Genomic DNA, 25,341 nt, shown 5'->3' with positions numbered 1-25,341 from the left:
ATCTGAAGGAATCTTTAATTTATAGGATCTTAACCTGTCGAACCACGCCAAGTTTGGGGGAAGCTTAGTTGATGAATCAAGTCCTGGCGCAATACGACAAGTTATAAGATTTGTACTATTTGTAGACTGTGTTAAGTTGTTCGATTCCTTGTATTATTCGACTGTGTATAGTTGAAGGAATTTATATCATCTCTGCTATTCGGTTATCAGTAGCACTTTGCGAATACTGGAACTCAGCAGAAATTTGCAGTATAAACTCCTCAGGTGCCAAAAAGAATTGTTTTATTTGTAGTCGCTTGATTACAATTTGAAAGTCATTTAAAAGGCAATTCGTAGACAATTCGAAGCTTTCAGAGAATTACAGACATTATCTTTCTTTGCTTAGGCAGACAGCTCGAAAGTAACTTTTTAAAGGTCAAAGTCTGGCAATGAAACATGAAGAGAGAGAGAGAGCTAATCTTCAGCTAAACTCAAACTCAAAGTCAAAAGTGGACTAACATCACTGACACAGACTGTTAGACTGACAGAACGCTCAAAAGACATCTCTAAAATGGAGACTATAAAGGACAAAACTGACTAAACTAAACACTAAAACCAAACCTAACCTAAAATGGCCGGGAGAAACTTTTCAGTTATACACTTTCATATCTGTCTTAAGTCGTCTAATTACACCCCAATATAATCCTAATTGGTTTGGGTTAGACTCAAACACATTTGATTTGATGGCAAGCCGTCCATCTTCAATGTGCAACATCAGCTTTTCTGACCTAACTGTTATCGGCATTGTGAACAATGGTGCTGTGTATTCAGTCCCTGTCCTTGACAATTAGCACAAGCAGTGTCAAATTATCTTGCTGTTTTAATGTCACACTGTCTTTGAAAATATGCATTTGCCAGAACAACGGACTTCAGTAAAAGTGAATTATGCTGTATAAATGGGTATTAAAACTGGGGCTCAACATTTATGCTTAAATAGCTATCTTTTACCTATACTAGTTGTATTCGAAATACCTGGCTTCTACAGTCGGCCCTTTGATAATTCGAAAAATTGAGATATATCAGAAAAGATTAAAATACATCATTAATGCGATAGGATAGGTAAAAGCGCAAAGAATCATTGCAGTTTTAAACAATAAAATTGACACTTAAAATACAACAGGCATTTCAAAATAATTATTATAATTAATAGATTAATCAAATTTGACCCTACTGATTCAGTATTAATAAATTATACAATGTTAATAATACAGTCAAAATAATTATTATAATTAATGAATTAATCAAATTTGATCCTACTGATTCAGTATTAATAAATGATACAATATGTTAATAATAGTCAAATAGTTGATTGATCAGTAATATTTCAATAATAGTATTTCAGCTCAAGTTCATCAATTACGGGTACCGTTGGGTTAGTTTGAATCATTCTGATAGTTGGTCCCCTGCGTTTAGCGAATAGTTTTTTTATGCACTTAGCACATTGGTATGTTATGTAAATGGTGAATACAGCTACACAGGAGAATGAGATTATTCTTATTGTGGACATTCCAGTGGGTCCAAGCCACCCACAAATTTTATCCCAGAGAGAGATAAATTGGGGTGGATCAAGTTTTTTGATTTCGTTTTGGATATGTAATGCCAAATCTTTAACTTCTTTCGAGTTATCGGGAATGAAAGTGCAACATTCTGCACCAATCAGGGCGCAGGTGCCACCTTTTTCAGCTAGCACATAGTCAAGTGCCATTCGATTTTGTAATACCACGGTTCAAATTGCTCGCATTTCGTCAGAAATTTTATCTAGGGCAGTGGCGGTGTAATCTGCTACGTTTTGTATGATGGTTGTTATTTTATTCAATTTATTCTCCATCCTCATTTCCTGATAGAAAGGAATCATTCTATCAAAAATTGCATCTTTTAAGAAAATGGAACGTTTGTTCCTTCGAGCAACTGCTTCTGAAGCATGAGGAAGATTAATCACATGACGAATGGCCGGTACAATGTATCCTAAATAGCAAGATCCTGACCAGGATGTTGGGAGCCAGGGATATGCTTTATTACCACAAATAAAATAAGTTCCATTATAAGCAGAATATAAGTAAATATTTTCTAAGAACCATCGGTCTTCGAATGTTTTATTATTTTTGAGATTAGGTATGCCTGTTATCTTTGAGGACCGCAGAACTCTCTGTAAGAGATCGTTTGTACATTTATAAGCTGTGTTAACATCTACATAATTAGTACAAATACTATTACCCATTTGTATCCCTTTAGGGTTCTTACTCATGAAGCAAATTGATCCATTTTGTTTACCATTAGTTGGGAGGTTGAGATGTTGAGGTTTTTGGTTAGGGTTATATTTAAGTTGGTGCCATCCTAAAAAGGTATTTAGTGGATAACCTGCAGATTTCCATAGTTTAATATATTTTTGGATGCGAACCTGGAACCTTCCTTTTTCACATGAATATGCTCCAGAACGGATCACCACAGAGTGAGGGACACTTTGATAGATGTACCATTCTGCCGTTTCTGAAGCATTAAAGGGAATAGTTAGAAAGGGAATACCCTCCCCTGAGTTAGTAGGGGTTGCAATGCATACCCAACAATTGGAAATATTAAAGTTTTTAGCATATATCGTAGATGTGTAAAGGAATGTGCTCTTATTCAGTTCTGATACAACATTCACAAAGCCAATCACAGAATTGAAAATTAAAATTGCGGCAAACATTTTACTTGTATGCGCGCTTCACGTGTGATGCGTGAATCCAACTTTTCTTTCCTTTTAACTTCACAGCGGATTGGGTGGTGAGAAGGATTACGAAAGGACCTTCCCACTTTGATCCTAAGGGTTCCTTTTGCAGCTTTTTAACGTACACTTCTTCACCAGGCACCAGGTCGTGCCCACCTTCTGGAGGATCTCCCCAAGCAGCTAACACCTGTTGAGAAGCAGAGCTAACTGCATTTGTTAGATCTTGACAGTAAGACAACAAAGTATCACTCATTAAATGACAGTCTGCTTTCCACAAGTCAATAGTTCCTGGCAGAGACATTGGTCTGCCTGTGATGATTTCAAATGGACTCAGGCCTGTTGTTCTGTTTGGTGTAGCTCTAATACTGCATAACACTATTGGCAAAGCTTGGACCCAGTTCATGCCTTCCTGGCTGTATTTAGACAGTCTTTCTTTCAAAGTTCGATTCATACGTTCCACTTGTCCCGATGATTGTGGATGTAAGGACAGTGTAAATTCCAGATAATGTTTAGTAGTTTATAGACTTCCTTACAAACAGCACCTGTGAAGTGGGATCCATTGTCTGAGTCAATGCTAGCTGGAACTCCCCATCGAGGGATAAAGTCTTTGCATAGCACTTTGGCTGTATGGGCAGCTGTCCCTCTTCTAGCTGGAGCAGCTTCCACCCATCTGGAGAATTTATCCACTATTACAAGGACGTCATTGTACTTTTGACATTTAGGAAGGCTGATGTAATCTACCTGTATATCCTGGAATGGACCTGCAGGAGCAGGAGCTCTTAATTGAGGCATTGATGTTATGGGTCCCAAGTTATTCTTTTGACAGGTTACACAGCGGTTTGCTACCAATTGTGCATGTTTTTTGAATCCTTTACCACACCAACTTCTATGGAATCGATCCATCATTTGTTGAGGTGATATGTGTCCCCATGAATGAATTTGTTGAGCTAAAAAAGGCATTAGCGATTGTGGTGCAACTGGTTTACAAGTTTGAACTTCTCTCCAAATGTCATCATCATCACCTGGTTGAATACCTGATTCTAACCATGTCCATTTTTCTTCCTTTGTACAATCATTCTGCATTTCACGTAAATCATGTAATAAGGTAGTTACTCCCAATTTGTAAATGTGACTGGATTCCTGATGCCACTGAGAGGCACAAAGGGAGGGAGCTTCCCTTGCTGCTTGGTCAGCAAGAGCATTTCCTCTTGCTTCCATAGAGTCCCCATGAGTATGGGCTTTGCATTTTAGAACTGATACTTCTTTTGGTAAAACCATAGCTTCTAGAAGATTTTGTACTTCCTGTCCATTTCGGATAGGTGTACCTGCCGTTGTGAAAAATCCTCTTTTTCTCCACAGATGGCCAAAATCATGTGCTACTCCAAAACCATATCTGGAGTCAGTATAGATGTTAGCAGTTTTATCTCTTGCCACATGACATGCTTCTGTTAGTGCCTTTAATTCGGCCTGCTGAGCTGATGTACCTGGGGGCAAGCTTCCTTCAGCTAATACTTCGTATGGGCTTGTGACTGCCCACCCAGCTTTTCTGATACCCTTGTCAATAAAAGAGGAACCATCAGTGAATAGGATTAAATCTGGGTTCTGTAGTGGCTCTTCTTCTACTAAGCGTACTTCTTCCATTTCCTCTATTATTTTCACACAGTCATGCCCTTCTCCCTCCCCTCCCTTTTGTTCCTTGGGAAGCGGGAGCAAGGATGATGGGTTTATAGGACTAGCTTTGTGAAAATATAGGTTGGGAGCTTCCAGTACTGCTGTCCACCTCGTCCATCTAGCTGATGTAACTTGTGACACTCTGTTCATGGATAGTAGAGAATGGACTGAGTGTGGACATTTAATGGTTAATTTTTGGTCTAGAACAAGGCCTGATGTCATCATTACAGCTCGACATGTGGCTTCCATGGCTCGTAAACAACTGCCAAATGCCAGTGCCTCATTGTCAAGTTTAAGGGAATAGTACCCAACTGGTCTTAACTGATCACCATGTTCTTGAGCTAGAAATGCAGTCATGTAACCATCTCTTTCATGAACAAACATGGTAAAAGGTTTTCCGTTGTTTGGAATACCTAAGGCTGGTGCCGAACACAAGACCTTTTTCAAATTCAGAAATGATTGTTTTTGTTCTGAATTGAGTTTAACTTGATCTTTTGATTTTCTGTTTCCTTTTAAAAGATCATTTAATGGCTGACATAACTGAGTATAAGAATCAATCCAATTTCTGTTAAAATTACAGAGGCCCAAGAAAGATCTGACTTCCTGTACAGTTGAGGGTTCTTTAGCTGCTTTGATGGCAATTGTTCTGTTCTGAGTAAGTTCCCTTTTGCCTTTGGAAATTTTCTGACCCAAGTAAACAACTTCTTCCTGGGCAATTTGTGCTTTGGCAAAGCTAGCTTTGTGACCATTTGTACTGAGGTGGTTCAAGACCACCCGTAAGTCTTTGTCATGATCATCTTTATTGATGGAGGCTATTAGAACATCATCTACATACTGAATAATGGTGGAAGGCAGATCAGGCAGTTGCCTGAGATGATTCTGCAGAGCCATGTGGTAAACAGTTGGGCTATTATGAAAACCTTGCGGTAGTCTAGTCCATGTGTGCTGTTGCTGATTGACTGTAAAAGCAAACCATGGTTGTACATGTTTAGCCAGTGGTACTGACCAGAAGCCATTTGCCATGTCAATAACTGAAAACCATTGAAGGTCAGGAGTTAAAGAGTTAAAGATTGTAGATGGATCTGCCACTAAAGGAGCTTTTCTGACAATGAATTGATTTGCCTTTCTATAGTCAATAGTGAGGCGCCATGTGCCATTAGCCTTTTTTACAGGCCATACAGGGCTGTTTGATGAACTGTGAATGCGCATGAAAATACCCCTCTCTTCAAGTTGTTTTATTATCGGTAGAATGCCTTGAATTGAAGTTTTATTAATAGGGTATTGTTTGGTACAAGGTGGAGCAGATCCCATAAAAGTGACTGGTTCCATTTTTAAAAGACCACAATCATTTTTGTCAATTGCCCAAATTGGATGGCTTTGTATTTCATCTTTTTTGATGTGTCTAATGGACCAGGTGATTTTTCCATTATTGAAATTGAGTGAAGAATTTAGTTGTGATAAGATGTCCATACCTAGAAGTGCTTGTGTTACCGGACCTACCCATATTGATGTCATCAGTTGATGTGGTCCAAATTCTAAAAGCAGTGGTTTAGTCTTCCGAAGAGTGACCGAGCCTCCTCCTGCAGCAAAAGCTTCAATTGTTTCTACAGTTAGGGGAAAGAAAGCAGCACTCTGTTCAGTAACACAGGTAAGTTCAGCTCCAGTGTCAAATAAAAAATCGATATAAATGCCTCCCACTCTTAATGAAATATATAGTCCATCATTTTTTTGTTCCACAAGTGCATGTAGAGAGAAATGGAGAGAATCATCAAGAGTGGGTTCTAGTAGTTTTTTGAATTATCAGACAGAGAACTTCTTTGAGCTGGAGGACAGCTGTTTAACATTTCATTCATAGCATTATCATCATCGTATGGATTCCTACGTGGGTACAGCTCGTCCCTACGTGGGTACGGTTCCTCCCTACGTGGGTACAGCTCGTCCCTACGTGGGTACGGTTCCTCCCTACGTCGGTACGGCTGAGAGGGTCTAGAATCCCTGTACGCAAGTCTGGGTGTGTCTTGTTGGAACGTAACCCTAGGTGCGTCTTGTTTGTGTGAGTTACGTAATTGACCACGAGGTGGGTATGTATTGTAATGAATATTTTCTACTTCATTATCATCTCTTGAATCCATCCGTTGTTTTTGATAGCATTTTGCCATCCAGTGTCCTACTCTACCACAGAAAAGACATTGTGGTATTTCCTTACGTGATTTTAATGGAGCAAGGGTACATGTTTGCCCTGGCGCCGGTGGTGAAATTGTAGTTACTGCTGATATTCCTGCAGGTGCTGCAACAGCCGCCGCTGGAACAGCAGATAACATGGGCTGGATTTGAGCAATAGGCTGCATTTGAGCAGCTGCAGTGTTAAAAGTTGCCTGATTGTACAAACCACGATCTATCTGAATGCATCGGTCAACTATGTCTCGGTATGTGCCAGCTGTGGCCCAAGCTGGTAAAACCAAATTCAAGGCAGCAGAAATTCCAGGTTTAACACCGGCTATAAAAGCCGTTTTTAATGGACTTAAAGTGCTTGCATCCCATGTGTCATTTTCCTGGTCGAGTGTCATCCCTGAATATTCCATCCAAGTATGTAAAAATCTTTCCTCAAAATCTTGAATATCTTCATCATTTTTTTGAATGCAAGCTGTGATCTTAGACCAATTGGTCCTCGGGGGACGGAATTTTAATAGCCAATTCTTGACTGCTTGCCAACCAGCTTCTAAATTTTGCAAATCGTCTCCAAAGGGAACTTCTACTTCATTTTTAAGGGTTAAACTTATACGAGTACCTAGCATGATAGTCAGAATTTGTACTCCATCAAGTGGGTGGAGACTGTAATTGGCTTGTAATCTGTGAATTCCATCCCATGTGGTCATACCACCCTTTTTAGGGTGTGGAAGACCCTTGGACCATTCGTCAATTTTAGAAGTATCAATTTGTTCATGAACCCATTGGTGGTCAAATATGTTTCTAGTGATAGTTTCACCATCTTCTTCTATTTTTTTGCTTCCAACCCTAACCCGTTTGCGTTTTAAAGGGGCTAGTCGAATTGCTTTAGTATTTTGTATTGTAGGAACACTATCTTCGTCTGATTCATCCGACAGAGAAAATGATTTATGTTTAACAATTGATCTCGGCTGTGCAATTGCCGATTGTGCCACTAGGTGGGTGGCTTGGACTGCTTTCTGAGTTTGTTCAATCTTTTGTACAGAAAGCATGTTTGTCAAAGAATTGCAATGTTCAGTCACGCTGGTTATATTCCTTTCTAAAACACATCTTTGTTTCACTAACTTGCAATTTTCAAGTTCAATTCGCTCAGTTTTTAATTGCAATTGTCGGTATTTTGACTCCACTTCAAAGACTTGATTTTGGAACTCTGTTATTTGAAAAGATAACTGCTGGAGTTCAGAGGTTTTGTTTTGCAGATCTGTTTTAATTTCATCAGAATGCTCAAGTTTGGATTTTGCATCTTGCAATTCTTCAACAACTGCAATTAGTTGCTTTTTAGTGGACCTATACTCATCATCGCTTCGCTCAGTAGTTAATTGCAACTGTTGGTATTTTGACTCCACTTTAAAAACTTGGATTTGAAATTGCTGGAGTTCAGAGGTTTTGTTTTGCAAATCTGTTCTAATTTCATCATAATGCTCAAGTTTGGATTTTGCAACTTGCAAATCTGTTTTAATTTCATCAGAATGCTCACATTTGGATTTTGCATCTTGCAAATCTGTTTCAAGTTTGGATTTTGCATCTTGCAATTCTGTTTTAATTTCATCATAATGCTCAAGTTTGGATTTTGCAACTTGCAATTCTGTTTCAAGTTTGGATTTTGCATCTTGCAAATCTATTTTAATTTCATCATAATGCTCAAGTTTGGACTTTGCATCTTGCAATTCTGTTTTAATTTCATCATCATGCTCAAGTTTGGATTTTGCAACTTGCAAACCTGTTTTAATTTCATCAGAATGCTCAAGTTTGGATTTTGCATCTTGCAAATCTGTTTCAAGTTTGGATTTTGCATCTTGCAATTCTGTTTTAATTTCATCATAATGCTCAAGTTTGGATTTTGCATCTTGCAATTCTGTTTCAAGTTTGGATTTTGCATCTTGCAATTCTGTTTTAATTTCATCATAATGCTCAAGTTTGGATTTTGCAACTTGCAATTCTGTTTCAAGTTTGGATTTTGCATCTTGCATATCTGTTTTAATTTCATCATAATGCTCAAGTTTGGATTTTGCAACTTGCAATTTTGTTTCAAGTTTGGATTTTGCATCTTGCAAATCTGTTTTAATTTCATCATAATGCTCAAGTTTGGATTTTGCAACTTGCAAATCTGTTTTCATTTCATCAGAATGCTCAAGTTTGGATTTTGCATCTTGCAAATCTGTTTCAAGTTTGGACTTTGCATCTTGCAATTCTTCAACAACTGTAATTAGTTGCCTTTTAGTAGACCTATACTCATCATCACTTCGTTCAGTATTTAATTGTAACTGTTGGTATTTTGACTCCACTTTAAAAACTTGATTTTGAAATTCTCCGATTTGAACAGATAACTGCTGGAGTTCAGAGGTTTTATTTTGCAAATCTGTTCTAATTTCATCATAATGCTCAAGTTTGGATTTTGCATCTTGCAAATCTTCAAGAACTGCACTTAGTTGGTCTTTAGTGGACTGAAGCTGATGATCACTTTTATTTTTAACAATGATCTCTTGCTGACTGTGTATCCGTCCCATAATTACCAAGGACCATTTTACACGTTCTGCACCGTGTAATCGTGTGCATTTTCCCCATGCTCTCTTGATATTATTGAAGGACCACTGTCCTCTGGGGATATCATACTTTGATTCAATTTTCTTTGAGGTTTCACATAGGTTAAAATGTCTACGAGTGAAAGATCTACAATCCCCCAACGTATCTTCAACAGAAACATCTGGTATTCCAGCACCCCCCTTGGATGTAGTGGGGAGTAATTTTCTGCCTTCTAAAGGCTCTGAATCTACACTTTGATTAGGATCAGCCATAACTTTTCTTGATCGCTGACTGCCGTTTTATTTTAGTTACTGCAGTGACTCATCTTCCAGTCACGTCTGATAGTCTGACCGACTGGCACTTGATTTATTTAACACAGTTTATAAAAAATGTTCTTTTCAAGGGTCGAAGTACTGATTGATGCGGCTTTAAGACTTTTAATGGGTGAAAAAGATATTTCTTACCCTAGTCTAGCCGTGGGTTCCGGCTGTCTTCTGGGCCTCCTCCGATTATCTCCGAAGCTTCCCGAAGGTTTCCGACCTCCTCCGATTATCTTCGAAGCTTTCCGTCATCACCTGGGCCTCCGAAGGTTGTCCTCAGTACTCCCCCCCACTGCCTGACTACGCCAAAACGAATGACTTGTAATCAGAAGATTCTAGGTTCGACTCCTGGCTGGCTCGCCAATTAAAGGAAACTATAATTTATAGAGATTCTTAACCTGCCGAACTACGCCAAGTTTGGGGGAAGCTTAGTTGATGAATCAAGTCCTGGCGCAATACGACAAGTTGTAAGATTTATAATATTTGTAGACTGTGTTAAGTTGTTCGATTCCTTGTATTATTCGACTGTGTATAGTTGAAGGAATTTATATCATCTCTGCTATTCGGTTATCAGTAGCACTTTGCGAATACTGGAACTCAGCAGAAATTTGCAGTATAAACTCCTCAGGTGCCAAAAAGAATTGTTTTATTTGTAGTCGCTTGATTACAATTTGAAAGTCATTTAAAAGGCAATTCGTAGACAATTCGAAGCTTTCAGAGAATTACAGACATTATCTTTCTTTGCTTAGGCAGACAGCTCGAAAGTAACTTTTTAAAGGTCAAAGTCTGGCAATGAAACATGAAGAGAGAGAGAGCTAATCTTCAGCTAAACTCAAACTCAAAGTCAAAAGTGGACTAACATCACTGACACAGACTGTTAGACTGACAGAATGCCCAAAAGACATCTCTAAAATGGAGACTATAAAGGACAAAACTGACTAAACTAAACACTAAAACCAAACCTAACCTAAAATGGCCGGGAGAAACTTTTCAGTTATATACTTTCATATCTGTCTTCTACACCATCACTTGCTGAATTTGCGCGGCTGTTCGCGCTGCACAATCTGCTCGTTCATTACCAACGTCAACTGGGGTTGTACCATTCATGTGGGCAGCGCATTTAATAACGGAAATCTGCGCGGGCATAAGGAGGGCCTGCAGTAGGTCATTAACTAAACCCCGGTTGGATATTTCTGTGCCTGCCGAGGTAAGGAATCCCCTATTCTTCCAGAGTTGTCCGAAGTCATGAACTACCCCGAAAGCATATCGGGAGTCAGTGTAGATATTTACCCGACGATCTCCCCCAAGTATACATGCACGGGTGAGGGCAAAAGGTTCGGCGAGCTGCGGTAAGATGCTGAGTCTGCAGTTGGCCCAATAGTGCGATTACCGAGTGGGAGCTATACACCGTAATATCCTGTTGGAGAGTGATGTAGGCAGCAGCCTGCAAACTATTGTATATCGCTGCCAAGATCTGGGTGCAAACAAGGTGGCCCAACGCCACTGGGTCGAGTTTGGAAGAGTAATATGCTACGGGCCGGTGCTTGTCCCCATGTTGCTGGGTGAGTACCGCTGTTGAACATCCTTCCAGAACAGTACAGTATATCTGGAATGGTCGGTCGTATAGGGGCCTACCGAGGGCCGGTGCTTGTAGCAAGGCCTGCTTCAGGCAACGGAAGGGCTCGAGTGCCTCGGTGGTGAGAGTAAAATTCCCCCCTTCACTAGTGTAAGGCGTCAGCAGCTTTGTATAGACAGCGATGTTTGGTATCCACTGCCGACAATAATTCATCATACCCAGCCAATGACGAACCTCCTTGGCTATTGTAGGGGCGGGGAATTGGCATATTGGTTCAATCCTACTGGGTTCGAGACTTCTTTCTGTGGCTGTAAGTAAAACTCCTAAGAACTTAACTTTTCCCTGAGCCACCAAGACCTTTGCTTGTGAAACAACATAACCCAACGAGGATAGGTGGTTCAATAATTGGATCACATCATCCCTATTACTGGGCTCGTCAGGACTTGCCACCAATATGTCATCTACATACTGCACCAGAGTGGAACCATGCTCCAATGTCAAGGCCTGGAGTTGGGTCTGCAGACATCTGGAGAAGAGTGTAGGTGAATTGACGAACCCCTGTGGCAGTCGGGTCCAGGTATACTGCTGTCCATTGGAAGTGAAGGCAAACAAATATTGACTTTCAGTCGCAAGTGGGAGGGCAAAGAAGGCGTGCTGAAGGTCAATTACGGCGAAGACCCGGGCTTGAGCTGGAATTTGAGCCAGTATGTGGGCAGGGTTAGGGACGAGAGCATGTAACGGCTGTACGATGGCATTAATTGAACGTAAATCCTTTACTAATCGGTACTGGTCTGGTTTGGCTGGTTTAGGCACAGCAAGTATGGGGGTGTTACATTCTGATTGGCAAGGGACCAAAATACCCTGTTTCAACAGCTCTCGGATTAATTTATCTATTGATGGAGCAGCTTGAGATTTCAGGGGGTATAGTCGAATGGAAGGTAGCTTTACATGATCCTTAATCATCACCTTAATAGGTGTAACATTTGTCTTTCCCACTTGTGATGGGTATTCCGCCCAGACCTGTGGATTGACATATTCCAACACATCATGTCCCCTGTGATGCTGCAGTCGAGTGTTAATCGTTTCAGGGACCTCAAAATATTTTATGGTAGTGCCGTCCGGCATGACTTGAAGTGCGTAGTCTGTTGGATCCGAATGATCCACCGCCCTCCTGACCATTCGCCCCATATCCCTGGCATGGTACTGGTCATGGACCTGACATGTAATATGAGGGCTTACCGAATCTGACTGTGGCCATAAATGTGGTGATATTGTAACAAAATCGGCTGTACCTTCTTTTCCCGTGACTGTGGCTGTAACCTTGACTGGCCATTCGGTCTCAAGTAATGGCCGGTATTTGTCCTCCAACTCCCTGTTTCGTCCAGTTCTGTCATAGGCCATGGTAACGTGATGCAGTGACTGTTCAACATCTAACGTCCACCACTGGGGGGTGATAGAAATATAGCACTGTTGTCTCATCCTCCATGATGTAACCGTTACCCCCTCATCTCCGCATTCTAGCTATAGCTGGAAGATACACAGTAAATCTCGGGCCAACAAGTTACAGTCCAATCCAGTAGTCACTACAAACTGATGCTCTGCAGACTTATTCTCGTAAGTGACTGTCACAGGTTCAGAAATAGGATACTCACACACCTGTCCTTGGAACCCTGACAATTGCTGCGTGTGGTCGGATAATGGTAATTTAAGTGCTGATTGCACAGAAGACATGGCTGCCCCGGTGTCGATTACAAATGAGTGATGTTGATCTCCTATCTGCAGAGAGATAATAGGTTCCCTGTCCGATTGGAGAGTCCTTATGGCTAAATTAGCTAGTCAATCCTGTGTTGGGAAAGGGTTTTCCTGGGAGAAGTCAGTGTATCTCGTCTGTCCTCCCCTTGGTGGGTACCCTCTCCTTTGGGTCAGATAATCTCCTTCTACTGCCTGTCTTTTAAAGGGGCATCCCTGTTGCCAGTGATCTACACGGCCGCAATTAAAACATGCATTGCTCACTCTATTTCTGCCCCGTCCTCTTCTTCCAGTAGACCAATGGCCCCTCAGAGGGGGCTGCGGTTGTAGAGCTGTTGATTTGTTCGGTGGGCCATAAAAAGGGGGTGAGGGTCCCTTTGGGTGGGTTTGGTATCCTCCTCTTCGCTGATCCACCCACCCAAAGTCACTATATTGGGGCTCCTGCTGGTAAACTACCATTTCTGCCGCTTGTTGGGATCGCCAATCATCCTTTTTCATTACATACTCAGTCTTAAGCTTTGTAACTGAGCCTCCTTCTTGGCCTACACCCTCCTTCCAATAAAATCTGACTACCCTTGCCATCTGGGAAGGGTCGTTCTCTGTCCAATTCATGTTATTACATTTCACAGCAGTAACCACAGAAGGTGGTAGGCAATGCATTAACATAGCACAATATTGAGGGGACTTCTGACCATTTTGACACAGCAAATCGCCTGACTGCCCCCGGTAGATTTCATTAAAACGCTCCAGAAATTCCTCTGGCTCTTCAGTCTTCTTAGGTTTTAGGTCTAAGATAACAGAAAGATTTATGGGCCTTTGAAATGTGTATTCAACGCATTCAAGATCTGTGTCCTTCCATCGTCGTCTAACGCATAGGCCTGCTGAAGTGCGGCATGACTAGCATAATTCAGGTGGTTAAGATAATTGCGGTACTCTGCTGGGGTTAAAATCTGCTGGACTAGGGCCAGAGGTCCCTTGAATCAGCTTGATAAATTGAGATGGTAGTTCTCAAGGAATCCACGAAGGCAGCAGGAGATTTTTTTCTATCTGGGATTGTAGCCATAATAGCCATCATCTCACTGGGTGTCCATGGGAAGTAAACGTCTATCGTGGGGTTCGCTCCTGCAGTCACTGCGTCGGGGTTTCGCATCTTCCTAATCAGTAACTGTCTCCGAATGTCACCAGGGGGCACTCTAGCTATTTCCCCTGGCTGTTCCAAGACTTCAACGTCTCTCCCTGTCACTAGGGGGAGTTCTTTCTCTTCAAAATAAGTTGTTTCAGCTTCCTTTGTTCCCGAATCTTGTGGTTCCTCCTTAGTTTGGGGAGACTTAGGTGATATGCTTAATTGTTTCTGGTGAGGGTCAAGCCCCTCTCTCGCTGTCCGAGATCTTGTCCTAGAGCTAACTGGGCTTGTGGGACAGAGTTCCTTTTGCTCTTCTGGTCGTGAAGTTGGTAAATCAGGACCCACACTATCACCCACACTATCATCCAAAAGGGCTTGAGTTTCTGGCATATTTGGAATCTGGGGAGCAATGACTGGGTATATATTATTGTACTCTGGTGGTTCTGGAATGAGCGCAGACCATGCTACGGGTGTAGACAGAACTTTTACTGACTTTTCCAAATTATTGAATTTTTCTTTTTCTGTCAATTCAAGGCCAGCCATTGAACTACGTAGCTCATCTCTTGTTTGACCCGCGTCTTTCCTGTCTCTACTTGCTCTTTTTTTAAATGCACATTCCTTTTTCAAGATCTGTAATGTTTTTAGGTTGCCCTGTTCACTAATTGGAATCCCCATTTTAAGGGCATTGTCCTGCCAGCTAGACAACATAATCTTATCTCTTTCCTCTTGACAATATTGCCTCCATAATCCAATTAATTCTTTAGCTTTTGTAGAGGGTGCCATCTCCGCTACTCCACTACTGGGCCGATATCTGGGGTTTGAATATCTGTGTGTGTCTCTCTCCAGCTGGCACTGAAACTTCAGAGGCCAGGGGATGTCGCACTGGGACACTTCCACTGAAGAGAGCACTGATTCAAGCCTGCCGTTTATTCCTAACCGACAGCCTGAGACTTATATCACACAGATCTCCAGACCCCTACCAATACCCAGGTGATTCTCTCTCTTGCCGGTGGTACAACACCCACCCGGTTCCTACTCCACTAGAGTAGCTTTCCCAAGAGAGAGAATAGGACACTGCTGTTTATTTCCTAACCAGCAGTCTGTCCTGAGTGAATCGCTCAAGATGACCCTCGATTCTTGAACCCGGAATTAAGGTGAGGAGTATTTTAACAATGACTTGGTCAGAGATCGCTGGTGAAAGATTGAAGAATTTAAACGACTCCAATTATCATCAAATCAAGGTTTATTGCAAAACCCAGGTCAAAATCATCAACAGAAGAAACACAATAAAATCTTATGCTCCACTACAACTAAGTCTATTCAAAAGTAATACAGCGGACACAACGAAAATTCTTATGATTACACAGTTTTTAGCAATATCACAAGGCACAAAACAAGTTCCCTTCCCCAAAGCCTCAACCACTATTAAAGTCAAGGGAGTTTCGTAAGCTGCTGCAGGGTACTTACGGTCACAGGCTGCAGAGGTCAAGTCAGGGGTGTAGAGGTCGAGCCAAGAACGAAGAGAGCCCCAATCGAAAACACAGCCCCTTTTATATTGTTTTACCTGGCTTTGTCCTGTGATCGGCCAGCCCCTTTTGCATTGAAAAAGGTAAGATTTAAAGTTCCCGCTGGTCCCGCCCCCTTTGAGCCGGTCAGACCTGTCGAGATGGGAGTACCTCCCCTAGGTCCGCCTCCAGTCTGTTTTTTGAGATAACGAGGTTGAGCTCCCTTGAAGATTTTCAAAGACTTCCATCTGCTCCGGAGATAGCTGCTATGTTGATGGGGTGTTGATTGGATTCTGCTCTGGTGGAGGCCAGGTCATTTACATTTGCATGGGGCTATGACCATCCCATTGTCCTGCTTGCATGCAAGCCTCCTGTGTATTCCCGTGCCCCTTTGTCTGTGTTTTGATGTTATCTTGTTGTCTGGCTCCTTCTTCCTTGTAGCTCCTAGGGGGGTGTTTTGGAAATATTTATGTATTTATGTCCCTACTCAGCTCAGCGGGCCAAGCCTGCTGGGAAAACTGGTTCTGTTCCCTTGGCTGGAAAGTCAGTTTACAGTCTCTGAGTTTCTCCAAAAGGGCCGAATTGCCCGAAAACTTACACTTTCATACTTTGATTTTTTCTCCAAATTTGTCCCTGGATTTTCTTAACCATTTCTAGGTCTTTGGTGCCCCCTAGTGGCCACGCATCTCCCATTTTAGTTCTTAACTGTGCTGACAATTTTCTAAAATCCTTCGCTTTGTCCGGATACTTATCACATAATATTTGCAGTGGCATGCCTGGATCATTTGTGCTATCCAAGGAATTCCCCATAATCTCAACTAGTCCTCGGAACTGTGTTTTTCGCCACTACAGTCCAAGGAGACAATTTTAGCTTAATCAACTATATTTTTAACACACACACACATGGAGGAGAACCATTTTCAATTTCAAATGTCGCATCGACCTCCCATAACCTAACCCAACCGAATTAACTCACAAATGAAGTTGAACCATTTATAGTTTTAAATGTCCCATCAACAATATAGCCTTCCCCAGCCGAATTAACTCACAAATGAAGTTGAACCATTTATAGTTTTAAATGTCCCATCAACAATATAGCCTACCCCAGCCGAATTAACTCACAAATGAAATCCCATCAATTAAAATGCTAATCCCCAGACTGACCTGTGATTTCGTCGAGGCGGTCTTTCTGTGCCAACCGCGAGTGACCAGACTAATCAGACGATAAGAAGAGCGGAACAATCAATGCGCGTTCATTTTCCAGTTCTACATTGAGGGCCCTCGTTCCCCATCCTCCTGTTCATAATCAGTCTAATTCTGATTTCGCAGTTGGACCAGGATCGCCCTGAGAAATCCCGGTTTTCGGCACCAAATGTTGAATCCCAAATTTTTTTATCCGTCAGTCTGGCCTCAATAAAAGTCAAGATGGATTTGCAGGTATAACATTAGTTATTTTATTCAGCTTGCAAGCTACCTAGTCCACATTGATACAGATAACATGTTGCTCTCTGCAGCCCCGGGAGCTAAGTGAATGTTCCAGACAAAGAGATCAGTACTGATACATTCAAATGGCATCAAGTTTCAAATACTCGACACCCGTAGGTCATCCTATGTCGCTCCTGACTTGTTAGATCTATTCTGATTGGCTCACTTCCAATCCCTTTCTCCGGCCCCTATCAATGCAGCATCACTCTCATAGACACACCTCTTCCTGCTTTTTCCATGCGGTCTAAAATCCTTTGTCTCTACTTGCCAGAATCAAAGTGGCTTATTTCTACATTACATTAACTAATATCTCTAAAGTAACTATTTTATATCACATTCGTCACAAGCAGACCGGCAGCCTCCCTTCGGCTTTCTTTCTCAAATTCTTCAACTTGGACTCGCATTTTACCAATGACCTGTGATGTGACAACTGTTGTTACCCAGGGACATGCACTGGGACTTCAAGACATTGAAGATTACGTTTAGTTCGCTGAGATATCAGTGGGAAGCTACAGAGATACAGATTGTATTTTCAGAGAGGGAATAAAGCGTGTCATCTGTTGTTTGTTGTGGCAGCGAGTGAACGCAAGTAAGCTCATCTAGAAAAGTAACAAATTATTCAAATCGCAAAGTTTCAGGGTGTAAATAGATCTGTCAACGCCACATCTTCATGGAAAACGCCCCATCCTTTATACCGCCCAAATCGTTCTTGCTGACATGCAGGAACATATATCGTCCAATAAAAAGACAAATTACTGCGGATGTGAAATCTGAAAAAAAACAGGAAATGATGGAAAATCTCAGTGGGTCTGGCAGCATCTGTGAAGAGAGAACCGAGCTCACGTTTAGAGGCTGGGTCACTCTTCATCAGAGTAAATCATTCAATCTTTGCTCACAGACATCGCTGACAGACATTCAAAATGTTCCTACTGAATTTCCTGACGTCAATCCTGTCGTGCATTCAAAGGAAAATACTGCACATGTTGTGAATCTGCATGAGAAACTAAAAATGATTGGATTAAAGCTCATAAAATTTGAGGATGTCTGTGGAGCCAGACACAAAGTTAATGTTTCAAATCCGTGTGATCCTTATTCAGAGCTGAAGCGAGGTTAGATGCAATGGAGTAGATGAGGAAATTGGAAGTTGCATGAAAAACGGAAGATTATGGAAATTTGAATCAAGTTTGACATAAAACAAGCTAAAACAATCTTGAAGGTCAGTACCACAGAAATGTTGTCAACATTATCTGTGTTCACCATTAAACATGCTTCACAGACTACATGCTTTGACCTGAATTTATAAAGGTACTGCTGAGATTTGAACTCAGGATCTCCTGTTTACAGGACAGGCGCTTTAAACATCTAAGCCACAGCACCAATCTGCAAGACAGCTTTGCAAGTGTAGAACAGATTTCAATTCTTTTGATTAAACATCAGTATTGTTGATTTCTCCTGCTGACTTTGAGAGTGCAAATTAAAATATTCATCGGCACTGGGCTTTTGAAACTGTAAAAATTGCAGTGATTCTGAAAGTTGTTAATTTAAAAGCAGTTCTGCAGGAAAGAAGTATACAAACAGGAAATATTTTGCGAATTGGGAAGTGATTAAACATGACCAGAAAACTACAGTGGTATAATGCGGGACAAGACCAGGAGAGAGTTTATACATTCACTGAAAATCTAGCAAAAATTCTTGAAAATTTTGGACGGCTGTTGCAATTTGGCAAACACGACGTTGTCACGGTTCTTCCACTTTCCATAAAGCATCCTGCATTCTTTATTTTTATTTCCTACCGTTCATTGGGAAGCAAACGCCTTGAGCTAAAATCAAACGTTGGCAGGGACTTGAACCCTTGACACTCAGATTAAAAGCCTGATGTTCTCTCGACTGAGCTATCAGGGCCCATCACAAAAATGTTCTCATCGCTCACTTCAAAGTCTCATATTGTATCTTTTGAATTTCCTTCACTGGTAATTCAGCCTCTCCAGCTCATTTCCCTCGCAAGCAGACCGGCAGCCTCCCTTCGGCTTTCTTTCTCAAATTCTTCAACTTGGACTCGCATTTTACCAATGACCTGTGATGTGACAACTGTTGTTACCCAGGGACATGCACTGGGACTTCAAGACATTGAAGATTACGTTTAGTTCGCTGAGATATCAGTGGGAAGTGTAAGGTTTTCGGGCAATTCGGCCCTTTTTGGACTGCCCAAGAATAAAACTCAGAGACTGTAAACTGACTTTTCAGCCAAGAGAACGTAACCAGTTTTCCCAGCAGGCTTGGTCCGCTGAGCTGAGTAGGGACATAAGTATTTACAAACCCCCCCCTAGGAGCTACAAGTAAGAAGGAGCCAGACAACGAGATAAGATCAAAACACAGACAAAGGGGCACGGGAATACACAGGGGGCCTGCCTGCAAGCAGGACAATGGGATGGTCATAGCCCCATGCAGATAAATGACTTTGCCTCCACCAGAGCAGAATCCAATCAACACCCCATCAACATAGCAGCTATCTCCGGAGCAGATGGAAGTCTTTGAAAATCTTCAAGGGAGCTCAACCTCGTTATCTCAAAAAACAGACTGGAGGCGGACCTAGGGGAGGTACTCCCATCTCGACAGGTCTGACCGGCTCAAAGGGGGCAGGACCAGCGGGAACTTTAAACCTTATGGATTCAATGCAAAAGGGGCTGGCCGAACACAGGAAAAAGCCAGGTAAAACAATATAAAAGGGGCTGTGTTTCGATTGAGGGTCTCTTGGCTCTTGGCTCGACCTCTCCACTTGACCTCTGCAGCCTGTGACTGTAAGTACCCTGCAGCAGCCTGCGAAACTCCCTTGACTTTAATAGTGGTTGAGGCTTTGGGGAAGGGGGCTTGATTTGTGTTTTGTGCTATTGCTAAAACTGTGTAACCATAAGATTTTTCGTTGTGTCCGTTATAGTACTTTTGAATAGACTTAGTTTGTGTTAGAGTTTAAGATTTTATTATATTTTCTTCTGTTGATGATTTTGACCTGGGTTTTGCAATAAACCTTGATTTGCTGATAATTGGAGTCGTTTAAATTCTTCAATCTTTCACCAGCGATCTCTGACCAAGTCATTGTTAAATATTCCTTACCTTAATTCCGGGTTCAAGAATCAAGGGTCATCTTGAGCGATTCACTCAGGACAGGCTGCTGGTTAGGTAATAAACAGCAGTGTCCTATTCTCTCTCTTGGGAAAGCTACTCTAGCGAAGTAGGAACCGGGTGGGTGTTGCACCACCGGCAAGAGAGAGAATCACCTGGGTATTGGTAGGGGTCTGGAGATCTGTGTGATATAAGCCTCAGGCTGTCGGTTAGGGATAAACAGCAGGCTTGATTCAGTGCTCTCTTCAGTGGAAGTGTCCCAGTGCGGCGTCCCCTGGCCTCTGAAGTTTCAGTGCCAGCTGGAGAGAGACACACACAGATACTCAAACCCCAGATATCGGCCCAGTAGTGGAGTAGCAGAGATGGCACCCTCTACAATGGCGAGTCAGGCAGGAGCCCGGTGGTTTGGAGTATGTGACTTGGCAGAGGGGGTGAGGGAACGAAGTAAAATGGAGGAGAGAATCTCCTCGTATTTGTGGCAAAAGGTCAACCTCACCAAACCTTGGGTCTCAGAACTAATCAATGCGGAGCAACCGGTAATGGCAGCGGCTGCATGGACAGAAAGTAAGGCGCACAAAAAGCACTTGGAGAAGGCAGTTTGGCTGGTTTGCCTGTCTCAGCAGGTAATCAACACAGAGCAAAGGATCGAAGAGTTAGAGCAGGAGGCGAGCGCAGCGGAACGACTGCGGGAGGAATTGGCAGAAATGAAACAGGAAAGCGAGTCTAACCGGTGTGAGAAGGACTATCTCCACTGCCAGATAGTGGAGGGTAAAGAAAAGGAACGGAGGCTCCAGGAACTCTATGCTCGGAGTACAGAGCAGTGTAGGAAGCTGGAGGGGAAGTTCCGGGACATCCAGGCAGCGTACCGAGTGGCTCGCGAGGAAGTAGGGGACTGGGCCCATGGGCCGTGCCAGGCACGAATAACGGAGTTGGAGGAGACCTTGTCCAATTTCAGGGGACAGATACACCTGGTAGGTCCAGGGGGGTTCCCTAGGGGCAAGGTGCTCCTCGCAGCGGATGATTCCCCAAAGGCCAAGGGGAATAGACCGCCTCCTGAGGCACCGGGATTGTGTCCGGGTCGGCAGGGGGGGATCGGACTGCACGTTCAGGGGCAAGTCCAAGGGGGGTCGGCAGGGTACCCCCAGCTGGCGGCGTGTCCGCCTGGTTTCGTATGTGGGTCCCCATGGGATGGGGACAGACCGCTGCCTGGGAGGCCGGTGATGGGGCCGGGTCAGCAGGTAGGGTTTGGACCGCCCGGTCAGGGGCAGGTCCAAGAGGGGTCAGTGGTGTATCCCCAGATAGCGGCGTCTCCTATATGGGTAGTTAGCCCAGGGACAGGGGGGCTACCCAACGGGGCAGGAGAGCTGGACAGTGGGGAGGAGGAGCAGGGACCCCAGGTAGGGCAGATGTGCCCTGTTAGACAAAGAAGGTATGGTCCCCCGGCGGGGCTGGCGAATAGGGGACCGGTTGAGGGCGACATTATCATTCCTCATGAGGCATCCGCGCTCAGGGGGATGGTGGCCCACGTTCCCAGGCTAACTCCAAAGGGGGATCCGTCGCTTCATTTTATGGAGGTGGAGCAGGCAGCCAGCATTAATGACTGCGACGAGGGGGAGCAGATAAGGATGCTCCTGATGACCCTAGATGCACAGCTATGCAGGACAGTGACCTCTGGGAATGGGGGAAGACCTGACACATGGGCGGCCGCACAGACTGCTGTTCTGGAGGCGATGGGCTTGAATCTGGGGAGCCCTTTCATGAGAGTGGGGGAAACCAAGCAGCAACCAGGGGAATCTCCCACCATGTTCGCAGACAGGCTGTGGATTGTCTATATGGAGGCATGCGGGGTTCAAGCGGATAGACGGAATTTAGGGGAAAGAACCGCCCACTGGCTGAAGACCCTAGTTGCCAACTGTCTCCCGAACGTTAGGGCAAAAGCCGAACACTGGTTCGACCCGCAGAGTCCGGACCTTAATGAGGAAGAGGTCCTTAGGAAACTTACCCTCGCATATCGTAATGGGGAGAGGGGTGAGGACAAGCCCCTTAAGGGTAGGGTGCATGGAATCGCGCCAGCAGCCCCTAAGAGAGAGTGGAAGCATGAGGGCACCCGGACCTCCGACGAGAAACCGGTATGCTACGGGTGTGGGAAGGCCGGGCATTTCAAGAGGGAATGTAAAAATCCTAGCAAGCAGGAGAGGGCTCCCGCAGTAGAGAGTCAGACCCCGGCGGTAGGAGCAGCTGCCCCGGGAACCATCGAGATAAGTAAAATTTTAGCCCTTTTGCAAGGCTCAGGACAGGTGGCAATGGCAACGGGCCAGGGCCTGCCCGCACCCACACCACAAGAACCCGTATGACTACCCAGGGAGCAGCCTCAGGAAAAAGGGAGCGCAGGGGTAGTTCTAGCCCCAGACCCTGGTCCGGTCCAGGTGCAGGGTCCCATTCTGGAGGCTGCCTCAGGGGCTATTTGCAGTTTAAATCCCTTAAGGTGGGACCCATGCGAACGCCACATCAGTCAATTTAAATTGTTCCACCCCATAAGGACAAGAAAGAGCAAGGTGGGGGGAAGACTGGGGGTGGTAGTGGAGAAACCCCCCGTAGAATTAACGACGGTGGGGGAGGTCCCTGACTCCACGGTCACACAACCGGTGACAAGGTGCTGTCCCGAAGGGGCAGTCCCAAAGAGACCGACAGTGCTGCAAGCACCCAGCCCAGGGACAGTAACGATTCCCAAGCCCTTACCTGTGGGTCAGGTGGCCTGCCTTAGTATAGAGGCTAAGGAGGCGGAGGAAGTGGAGGTATCACCTTGGGTTTGGGAACCAGTCAGGGGACGAAGGAGCAATCGGGTCTCCAAGCCCCCTCTAAGATGGTCCCCATCACACCTCCCTAGAACCCGGTCCCGCAGTAAGGGGGCCCGAGTAGAAGGGAACGCTGAGGGATCCCCGAACCCTGTTGGGGAAGGAGAGGCAAGGGGCAGCCCGAACCCCCGGGAGGGGACGGTCTGGCCCGAGCCGTTGGACCAAACAGGTGAACTGCCCCAGTTTAGCGGGGCACAGTTTTAATTTGGCCACCCGGAGACGGGTGGCATTGTATATAGCATTCCCCCCCCTGTTAGTTCTAATTAGTGTGTAGTGGTGTGTGAATTATTTAGGATCGTGGGATCACAGAAGCGCCTAGTGCAATGGTAAAATGATGAAGCAGCAGGCACTAGGACCCTGGTGCAGCCGGGCTGTAGACACAGAATCACAGACAGGCTGCGGCAACTTCAAAGCGGGAGCTGCTGCTGCCGCCGGATAGCAGCAGGCACTAGGACCCTGGGGAGCCGGGCTGTGGACACAGAATCACAGACAGGCTGCGGCAATTTCATGTTGATTTCACAACTTCAAAGCGGGAGCTGCTGCTGCCGCTGGATAGAACCCATGCACTTTAAGGTAGGTAGTTCTGTAGAGGCAAGGATGTGTTTTGTTTTTTTTACAGATGGGGCACCCGACGATGTGGAGTTTGCTGATCTTGGCGATGGTGGGACCGGGAGAACTCCGCAGAGGCGAGACAGAAGAGTCCTTCGACTGACCGGGTTAGGGTGACTGAGGGCAGGCGGGTGTGTTTAACCTGTGAGGGGGACGTTCCTTTGGGGAGATGGTGGTGGCCCAGGAAGCTGAGGCTGGACATGAGGGATCGGTCCTCGGACTGGGAACGCCTGGACAACACCTACCGGACCATCACGGGGTCACCGGGTAGGATCACCGTTTGCTGGGATAAGTGGTGGGCTTCTGACCAGGGCATTTATTTCTGTTTATGGGGATCTACCAAGGCATGTCCACAAGGGGCATTAATCACTTTTGTAAGGTGGTGGCAGAACCCAGGGAACGGGATAAATTGACCGCAGTGGGGAGGGATGTGTAACGCCCAGGGAAGGGATGACTGTAAAAGCTACCGAACTGCTGGTTCAGGTAAAGCGACCCCTGCCCACAGCCCAACCGATCGACCCTCACAACTGTCCGATCACCACCAGGGGGGGGCCTGAGAATGGTTTAGTGTTTGCCCCCACAAAGAAAATGTTGTACAGGGGGTACATTATGCTGTCGCCTCAGTTGGACTAAACCTCTCAGCTGCAGGTATCGACGACGGAGGAAAAATGAAGAGCCTTCAACGGGAAGAAGCGAAGTGCAGCCAAGAAAGGAGGATCCTTGGTGAAATAAAGAGATGCAATTGTAAATAGTTGTATGGATTCGCGGGTTTCAGTTACTTGATTGTGATATATGTACAGGGACCCTTACGTTTGGGGTTCCGGTGAAATGTGTATATGTTACTGTGTGTTTGAATTAAGTATGGTCTTGTCTTTCCCTTTCATTGAAATCAGGGGCAGCCTAGATTAAGGGAACTGTCTTGGGACTTGTAGTTTCGCATGTTGTTGGGGGGGGGGCCTACGGTCCACACAAAAGGAAATGATTGCCCTTCACCTGTGTCGATACGGTCCAAGCAGGTAGGGACGTATCGAAGGGGCAACTGTAAGGTTTTCGGGCAATTCGGCCCTTTTTGGACTGCCCAAGAATAAAACTCAGAGACTGTAAACTGACTTTTCAGCCAAGAGAACGTAACCAGTTTTCCCAGCAGGCTTGGTCCGCTGAGCTGAGTAGGGACATAAGTATTTACAAACCCCCCCCTAGGAGCTACAAGGAAGAAGGAGCCAGACAACGAGATAAGATCAAAACACAGACAAAGGGGCACGGGAATACACAGGGGGCCTGCCTGCAAGCAGGACAATGGGATGGTCATAGCCCCATGCAGATAAATGACTTTGCCTCCACCAGAGCAGAATCCAATCAACACCCCATCAACATAGCAGCTATCTCCGGAGCAGATGGAAGTCTTTGAAAATCTTCAAGGGAGCTCAACCTCGTTATCTCAAAAAACAGACTGGAGGCGGACCTAGGGGAGGTACTCCCATCTCGACAGGTCTGACCGGCTCAAAGGGGGCAGGACCAGCGGGAACTTTAAACCTTATGGATTCAATGCAAAAGGGGCTGGCCGAACACAGGAAAAAGCCAGGTAAAACAATATAAAAGGGGCTGTGTTTCGATTGAGGGTCTCTTGGCTCTTGGCTCGACCTCTCCACTTGACCTCTGCAGCCTGTGACTGTAAGTACCCTGCAGCAGCCTGCGAAACTCCCTTGACTTTAATAGTGGTTGAGGCTTTGGGGAAGGGGGCTTGATTTGTGTTTTGTGCTATTGCTAAAACTGTGTAACCATAAGATTTTTCGTTGTGTCCGTTATAGTACTTTTGAATAGACTTAGTTTGTG

General features: G+C 44.4%; 1 non-coding gene across 1 annotated transcript; it reads right to left on the bottom strand.

The window, feature by feature from the left end:
- Positions 1 to 18,227: 18,227 nt before the first annotated feature.
- Positions 18,228 to 18,301, bottom strand: trnat-ugu (transfer RNA threonine (anticodon UGU)). Its single transcript has one exon. It is a non-coding gene; the product is annotated as a tRNA-Thr (tRNA).
- Between the last annotated feature and the right edge of the window lie 7,040 nt (positions 18,302 to 25,341).

The sequence above is a fragment of the Scyliorhinus torazame genome, chromosome 4 (genome assembly GCF_047496885.1).
Source record: "Scyliorhinus torazame isolate Kashiwa2021f chromosome 4, sScyTor2.1, whole genome shotgun sequence".
Lineage (NCBI taxonomy): Eukaryota > Metazoa > Chordata > Chondrichthyes > Carcharhiniformes > Scyliorhinidae > Scyliorhinus > Scyliorhinus torazame.
This window is presented reverse-complemented; position numbering and strand designations above follow the sequence as displayed.